General features: G+C 36.5%; 1 long non-coding RNA gene across 1 annotated transcript; it reads right to left on the minus strand.

Annotated features, from left to right (window-relative positions):
• Nucleotides 1–1,494: 1,494 nt before the first annotated feature.
• LOC133804705 (uncharacterized) lies at nt 1,495–3,172 on the minus strand. The gene is made up of 3 exons (XR_009878586.1): nt 2,902–3,172; nt 2,540–2,610; nt 1,495–1,781 (listed from the first exon to the last, which is right to left on the minus strand). It is a non-coding gene; the product is annotated as an uncharacterized LOC133804705 (long non-coding RNA).
• Nucleotides 3,173–9,550: the final 6,378 nt, after the last annotated feature.

Below are 9,550 nucleotides of genomic sequence, written 5' to 3' on the forward strand. Positions count from 1 at the left end.
GACAATTTTAGCAGAGTTTTGGCATACAAAAAATTGATTCATTTTTCTGTCTGTTCCTCTTGTATTTATAAGAGATTATCATGAATAGTTTTGAGTAACCGTACATTAATATGTTAACTTAAAATTTTGGGTAACTTCCCATTTACATAAATGCACATCTGCCTATTAATTCTTTACTTGTTATATCGGGTAATAAATACATAATAAAATCTAGACATTTATTAGGTGTATAAGGAATTTTTGAGTCCTTTAGGATCTTTCACTGTACACTCCTCTATCTGGGTGTTGTAGGACCAATGCGAACTGATTCGGGTCATGTTCGAAGTTTCACGATGGCGATCTGGGTGATGTGTACATCGAACTAAGTTGTTGGCATAAGAGGCGATCTGGAGACTCTCTAGTTATCGTAGACTGTCAAGTAAGCTCGATCTGATCACTCCAGAGTTAACAAAATACTCTTTATATGTCTATTTTCTTCGTACACTTATCTGCTAGTTGAACCCCTTACTGAGTAATTCAGCTAGTATTTTTAGGGTACAACATAAATGTATAAAGAGTAGTCCAAGTAGGAAGAGAAATTATGTTAGGTAGGTAGGTTAGGGTAAAGGTGGTCAAACTTTGTACATCGGTGGATGCATGCCCTTGCTTAACTCGCTTGACTTTGTGATCAAATATAAATATATATATATATATATTTAATAAAACACACATTATTTGACTCCTAACACATTCTACTTCACTAATTATTTGATCTTATTACAGCGAGTAATATTTTCATTTCCTCCACTCAAATAACGTATTTTATCTTCAAAGGAATTGGTGTGTATTAATTTACTATTTGCTGGTGCCATGTTGATCTTTTAAACTAAATACACCTCAAGTTTGGTCATGAATGATATTATTCTTTTTCTCTGTTATTAGTTAATTGTTGTAAAAAATGGTAGAATGTGATATTGAATCTTGATCCAATTTATATGCATATTATATTAAATAAATAAGTATATAACAAAATATCCATCCACTACTACAAAAATGGGATTTTTCGACAATTTTTAACTGTCGCTATTGAGCAACAACGACAATCGACTAACTGTCGTATTTGCCTATGCCGCATAAGGTAGCTACACCGACAGTTATTAGGTGTCGCCGTTGCTGGCAACACCAACAGTTATTAGGTGTCGCCGTTGCTGACAACGCCGACAGTTATTAGGTGTCATCGTTACTGGCAACGCCGACAGTTATTAAGTGTCACCGTTGCTAGCAACCGATAATTATTAGGTATCGTGATTGGCAACAATTACAATAAAAGAATGCACATCAAAAGTTAAATTAAATCAACATTGATAACATTACCTTTGTATTTGATTAATTCTAACACTTTTTAATTAAAAAAATACATATTTCCAAACAAAATTTTCATAAAATGAATATTTGGCGAAGTATGCTCATAAAATGGATATTTTATCCACTATTACATATATTATCAACTGCCTCTAAAATGAAAAACGGGACATTTACCCATTCCAAAACAACATTAAGTTACAAAATGCCATATATCAAACTAGGTTTCAGAAATAAACTCACATATACAATATTTACAACAAAATCAGATATACCATTTATCACACTAATATTATACTTTATACATAATTTCAGTTCTAAGATGTAACAAAAACAACAAAAATGATGCAACTCGCCACCACCACAAACAACCCCACCCTTCACGAGCCACCTCTCCAATGAGAACCAGTATCACCCTTCATTTTGGTAATGCTGTCAAACTGTAACATTGGCCAAAAGGGATCATATCAAATAATGCCATAAATAAACGGATCCAAGAGTTTAACAATTTTGGAGCCCTTGAAATCTGTAAACAAATTAAAAAGTAAAATAATGCATGCCTGGAAAAGAAAATGTATAAAGCATATCAAGGCTTTTACTTAAAATAAACTTCATTAACAGAGTGCAACTGTCTATTAAAAAAATACCACCCTTGCCATAAAACTCAATTTTTGAGATTAATTCTTAATAGTCGATTTATACATACTCTTGGCAAAGATGAAACAAAATGAACTAGATAAAGGACTAAAGCTAAGGGAAAAAAATAAGAGTGCGCCTAGTACAAAAGAATATGTGACAAAAAGAAAAAGAACAAACATAAAACATAAGGAAGACATTAACATCATGAATTTAAAGCTATAAGATTGAAATACATGTATTCTAACAAATTGAAACCAATATGACTAAAAATAGACATAAATATAATGATCAAGCAAGCAGTAAACACAACAAATATAAATAATTGAAACAGAGTATATAGTTTAGCTTAGATAAAGGGTAGTGATTATTTGTAAAATTAATATGAATATATACCACAAAAATTAATAGCTTTAAAATATCAGATTTATATGGTTCAAGCCCTAAACATTTAAACATCAATTTTCCTCTTCGTTTTATATAAAGAAGGAAAAAGTATAAAAATAGAAAATAAAAGAAAAAAGAAAACACTCAATTGACATAGAGAAAGAGAAGATATTACCGAGCTCAAACAACGATGTCGCAAAGCCTCACGTCCACCACACGTCGCCGACCCCGAAGCCCCACCACCATCTACAGCAGAAAATAGAAATAAAAGAGAAGGAGAAAGAGGAAAAACTTACTGGAGATATATATATATATACATATCAGCAAGCATGAGCATATATATACATATCTTCAAATTAAAAATCAAACCACAAACCATAAATTGTCTAAGCATTTGGCCAACTAGAACTACAATAAGTTAATCACAAATTTAAATGTTGTATCTATCTTTCCTGAAACTACATAGAAAAAGAATAAAAATACTATTAAATGCAAAAATATAAACCTAGACAAGAGTTACCATTGAAGAAAACATACCGGTGAGAGAGAGAGGGAGACCATGTGAGAGAGCCCCGCCTGGCTTCCTTGTCGTGTGAGAGAGAGACACTAGAGGGAGGTTGAGAGAGACGATGTGAGGGAGAGGCGGAGACCATGTGAGAGAGCCCCGCCTGGCTTCCTTGTCGTGTGAGAGAGAGACACTAGAGGGAGGTTGAGAGAGACGATGTGAGGGAGAGGCTGAGAGTGAGAGAAGGCTGAGAGAGAGAAGGTGCGGCTAATAGAGAGTGATAGAAAGAGATGTAGGGTTAGGGTAAAATGATGACTTTGGGCTGATAATATTGGCCCATATTTACTTTAAATATTAAAAAAGAAAATTACTTCAAATGTAATATTATAAATTTACAAAATACAAAATAATAAAAAAAAATTACAACTAATAAATTTGTAGAAATTTTAAAATTATTTGACAATATTTAACCAATTAATAAAATAACTCATTTCAATTAATACTAATTTTATAAATATGTTAACCAAATTAAATTTAATAAGTATTTTTCTTTATATAATAATAAATTTAAATTTTAAAATAAAAATTATTATAAGAAAATATAAATACAAAATTTAATTAATAATATTAAAAATTTAGAAACAAAAGAAAATCTAGTTTTAAATTTTTTTAATTAATACATCATTTTTATAAATATATTTATTACACAATTTAATTTATTTTTAAAATTAAATTATTTTTCCAATTAATAAAATAACTCTTTTTTAAATAATACAAATTTTATAAATGTGTTAAAGAATAGTATATTTAATTTTATAAATATGTTAAAGAATAATAAATTAAAATTTTGATATAAAAATTATTATAAATACAAAAGTTAATAACATGAAAAATTTAGAAACAAAAAAATATATAGTTTTAAAATTTTTTAATAAATACATAATTTTTATAAATATGTATTTACATAATTTAGTTTATTTTTAAAATTATACTATTCATTGATTTTTTTATAATATTTTTCCAATTAATAAAACAACTCTTTTTTAACTAATACAATTTTTATAAATATGTTAAAAATTAATATAGTTAATAATATAAATATGTTAAAGAATAATAAATTTAAATTTTGATATAAAAATTATTATAAATACAAAAGTTAATAATATGAAAATTTAAGAAACAAAAAAAATATAGTTTTAAAAGTTTTTGATAAATACATAATTTTATAAATATATATTTACATAATTTAGTTTATTTTCAAAATTATATTATTCATTAAGAATAATTTTAGATTTTTTATTTGATTTTTTGCGACATTTTATGACTGTCGGCATTGGACTTTTATTAACTGTCGGCGTTGGGGTCAATAGCGACACCTTTTAACTGTCGGCATTGGTCTCAAATTAACTGTCGGCGTTGGGGTCAATAGCGACACATTTTAACTGTCGGCATGAGTCTCAAATTAACTGTCGGCATTGGGGGTCAATAGCGACACATTTTAACTGTCGGCATTGATATCGAATTAACTGTCGGTGTTGGGGTCAATAGCGACACCTTTTAACTGTCGGCATTGGTATCGAATTAACTGTCGGCGTTGGGGTCAATAGCGACAGTCAAAAGCAACGCTGACAGTTATTAGCTGTCGGCGTTAGTCTCTATGCCTACAGTTTTTAACTGTCGGCGTAGAGTCCCGCTAAGCAATTACGACAGTCAACAGAGTTGACTGTCGTGGTTGGGTGTCGGGAAAATTCAGTTTTGTAATTACTAAAGCCAGTCGACCATATTTATTGTGGACAAGCATCTAATCGTGACCGGCTCCGTTATGTTATCAACGCGTGGTTGACTCAGCCTTATTACTTATGCATTTTTATTATGATCAATTTTGATTATATATTAATTATGTCGTTTTTTGACCTTATTAATTAAAGTTTATTTTTGTTCTAAGAGTGCCAAAGATGATTTTAATTTTTTTTAAAGAAATATAATGGTGGAAAAATTAAAAAATAAAATTATATATTAATGGAATTTTTTGTACTTAATGTTTTTTTTTATAAAGTATTTGAAACGAAATGTTAAAAATTTATTAGATGTTTATTTAGAAACAGGATGTAGAGAAAGGAGGTTTATTTTGATTTTCATATTATCTTCAAATATCTATAAAGAGGTGTTTCACAATAAATATATATATATTTATACAATGGTCTCTTTTAGATAATTGTAAAATTTAATAGTCTTTCGGACACACTTGATATCCTCTTTGACACTATCGACACCCTATTGAAAGTTCTCAATACCATATAAGCTCATTCTAAAAAAAAAAAAAACCAAAATAATGTAATTTTTTTTTAAAAAAATTACATTAAAAAAGTAGTATATTTTTCACGAATTACTTTATTTTGTAAATATTCCAAGTAAAGTTGTTACAATATAGAGATCTAAATATTTTTAAAGTCTTATTAATGCATATAAAAAAAAATATTCTGCATCCAATGTTATTACACTCTATTTGTTTCCATATTTAATATATATACTAGGTCAAAGTAAGGTAACACATTTGCTTAGTTTTATTTACAAAAATATATTAATTTATTTATATTATATTTTTTAATTGTATTATATATTTCAAATAAATAAACTATTACACCCAGATTTCGAGCCTTGAGAATTGTGATCTCGAAAGATGGATTCGTCAGGTGTGAGCTCGCAATATCTAGAACACATTCGCAACGTAGGCGCCGATCTTACAAAGCAGGTGGCAACCTCGAATATGGGTGGCCTCGAAGTCCTGCAAGTTCGAAAGACAGACATCAGAGTACGTCTATTCTCGGGTGGCCTCGGATTAGGGGTTCAGAGCCTGACACAAGTATGAGCTCGAAACCACATGATCTCGGGGAAAATATTACAACTCGAAAGTCAATCAGAGACCTGGGCTGGTACGGTGCTGGCGATGTTGATTGCTGACTTCGAACATCTTAGTGAGTCACTTGGAGAGATGCAGTCTACATTTATTGTTGTAACTTCCCTATAATAAAGGGATATTTATCATTCAGTTATACGCCCCCTGGTCTTCAGGGGACGTTTCCTTGTATATAGGAGTTACAGGATTTTAAAGCCATTAAATTTATTAATGTAAAAGATGACTTCCCAGAAACGTGTGGGAAAGTATCCTGAGACTTCCTCTATAAATAGAGAAGTCGTGTACCTTTGTAAAGGACCCGAAATTTGTGATCTTGAGAGAAACTCTAGAGAATTCATCTCTGAAGAATTTCAAGAAATATCTTAAAGTTCTAATAACAAAGACTCGTGGACTAGGCAGAGTTAACTGCTGAACTACATAAAAAATCCTTCTTGTTTTATTGTATTTTTTCTGGCTATAACTATTTATTGTTTATGTGCTCTACATATTCACTGTTGACGAAAAACGGCGTCAACAGTTTGGTGCTTTCATTGAGAGCCTTAAGCATTCAGTCCCTGAACAAGTTATGGCCGCAAAGGATCAAAACATTCCTGAAGAAAACTATCCAAGACGCCCTGGGAAGCAACCAATGGTAAACCCGGATAATGAAGAAAGAAGCGAGTCCTCCGATTCTCGGGGACCACCCGCACCTGCAAGGGATGAGGATATGTACTACAATCCTGAGCGGTACGTTCCCATTGTGGAACTCGAAAACCGGCAACTGAAACAGCAATTGGCCGAAGCCAACAAGCGAAATGAGGAGTTGGCTAGGATAGCCGCAAAGGCTCAGGTGGCCCAGCCACCACCTCCGCATGAAAACCAAGCCCCTCCTCCGAGGGACGTGCATGTTCCTCCTCGCAGGCCTCGTGGGCGTCCGCGAAAAAATGCTGCCACGAGAAGGCCAAAACAGCCTCCGGCACTAACAGAGCCATCCGCTCCCTCCAGACCCCAGAGGAGTACCCGAGCTAGGGCTCCGGTTAATTCAACTGCGGAAGTACCAGCGGGAACTGGGAATAACAAAACCCCTGCAGAGGCTCGGACTCAAATCCCTGGTAACACGCAGAATGCAACCAACCCATCTCGGGCAAACTTCGGGCCATCTAGGCCTCAAAATGGGTGGCAACCACCTTCACCCATACGCTTCCCACCATCACCTATAAGATATCCTTCTCCACATCGCAAGAATGCTCAGCCAGATCGAGATGACGAGGAAAGACGTGTGGGAAGGAGGCAGGGGAACAGAGAAGCCTTCAGGGAGCGAAGGGGCGCTCAGTCTACAAGAAGTCAAATGTCCCGGTCTCGCATTGTAGAAACGAGGCAGCATGAAAGAGACCCCTGTCGAAATAATCATGTGATGATTCTTACTGTTATCCAGATTTCCGGATAGCGTTTAGATTGATGTCCTCGGGGAAGCAGAATTATCGATGTCTTTCACGGTAGGTGACCAGAGCTCGCGGATGGACAGAAAGGCTTCGCCTCTCCTGTGTAGTATCCGGATTACTCTTCCAAGAAAGCACAACACGGAAACTCGTCGACTCTCCCGGACTCCCGAAGGATACCCCTCGGGGAGGCCCCTTCCAGGAGAGGCTCTTCGAGTGGTCTCCGCGGAAACAGTTCCGTGCCTCGCACAGAACAAAACCGAACGGTCGAGTCCGGGAGAAGGCATATTTGGAATGATATCCGTCTGACACAGGATCCCGCCTGACACGCCCGTCAGGTCAAAGCCGCACACATCCCAGCACGCCTAAGGGTACCTTTTCGCCTACTGTTCCGCTGACAACTTGGAAAAGACGGCTGACTTTGTGTGTTCCCCATACTTTCACGTAAATATACCCACATAGAGTCTTGTAGCCATGCTACTACAGTAATTGTATCCCCTATTTATGGCTGGTGTAATTAAGACTCATGTACGTAGAGAAAAACCCTAATCCGAAACCCTAGCTATAAAGACCCCTTCATTTTACAAGAAGAGGGACGACCAAAAAATCACATAGCAAAAACTCTACTAAAATCTCTCTAGCTTCATCTTCTTCAAGAGAACCCGAGAGAAACACTGTGAGTGTGTGAAGTTCTTGTGCACCAGCCATCTTACTGTAACCTTTTCCAAGTATAATAACATCGACTCGTGGACTAGGGCTTGTTAACGCCTGAACCACGTAAAAACACTGTTTGTTTAGTTACATTTCAGCATTTCTACAGTTCTTATCTTTTTATTATTCTGTTTATATTCGTTTCCGAAAAACTCGGTAAACACTTACCAGTGACGACTCGGGAGAAACTAGATCGGTCAGTATGTATGACCGAGGTTGAAAGATACTGGGAGCCGCAGGAATCGCTCCGACCTACGAGAATACTTGAATCAGAATCGGGGTAATGTTAACCCGACAAACCCGGACTTGAGGGATCGCTTAAATAGGCGTAAAGACCCCCTGCGGAGGCGTGAACCTGGAATTGTGATCGACGACAGCCAATTTCGGGCAAGACCCCTTGCGGACCCGGTCCTGGAAAGAATTGATCAGTTGGAAAAGGCCTTCAGGCTTTTGAAAAATGAGCAAGGTCAGGGTCGATATGAAGATTCTGACGAGGAGCTTGAACCGTTTGCTCCCCATATATCCAATACTCCGTTTCCTCAAAGATTTTGGATCCTTCACGTCCCAACGTTTGAGGGAAAGTCTGACCCGTACAGCCATTTGAGTACATTAAATACCATAATGAGAGCAAGTAACGTGGGTTATGAGCTCAGATGCATGTTATTTCCAGCATCGTTGACGAGACCAGCCAAAAGCTGGTTTGAAAAATATAGAAGACACTCAATCACTTCTTGGGATCAGCTGTCTAAGGACTTCAAGAAGCAGTTCAGAGCCATGATGGGGGTCAGGCCCAAGGCATCAACTCTGACTAATGTCCGACAGCAGCCAGGCGAGACATTAAAAAGCTACCTTACGAGGTTTAACTTAGAAGTTTCCCGGGCCCGAAATGTGGATGACAGCGGTCATCTAATGGCTGTCCAAGCTGGAGTAATGCCAGGAAGCGCTCTCTGGGACGACATGCAGAGAAAACCGGTGAGGTCCCTAACCGAGTTTAACAAACGAGCACAGAGGTTTGTCAATGTAGAGGAAGTGAGGTCGACACTTAATATGACCTCCCAGCCCGTAACTACAACGATAAACGTAAACTCTGCCTCAGCTTTGGCAGACCCACCAACCTCAAAGCCTGCTGCGGAAAACCCTTCCAAGAGAAAGAAGAACAAAGGGAGTAACCCCGAGGCCGAGGGAGGAAAGAAAAAGAAGGGGGAGAGATATTTCTCCGTGTACAGAGTGTACACCGAGCTCAACGAGTCTCGGGAGAACATATACCTAGCTAATGAAAACCAGGTCCCCTTCAAACGTCCAGACCCAATGAGAAATCAGAAGTCCAAGAGGGACTCAAGCAAATATTGTCGATTTCACAAAGACACCGGGCATACTACTGATGAATGTCGACAGTTGAAAGACGAGATCGAAGGATTGATCTCGAGAGGTTATTTCAGACAATATGTCAAAAACCAAAATACTAATCAGGCGTCTACGAGCCAGAGGGCAGCCGCGCCATAGCCTGCACAAAACAACAATTCCCGAGCTACGGAAGAAGATAGGCCCCCTCCAATTGATGGAGAAGACGTGATAACTATCTCGGGAGGGCCTCATCCCACGGGCATGGGCAGAAATGCCCAAAAAAGATATGTG

The sequence above is a fragment of the Humulus lupulus genome, chromosome X, assembly GCF_963169125.1.
Source record: "Humulus lupulus chromosome X, drHumLupu1.1, whole genome shotgun sequence".
Lineage (NCBI taxonomy): Eukaryota > Viridiplantae > Streptophyta > Magnoliopsida > Rosales > Cannabaceae > Humulus > Humulus lupulus.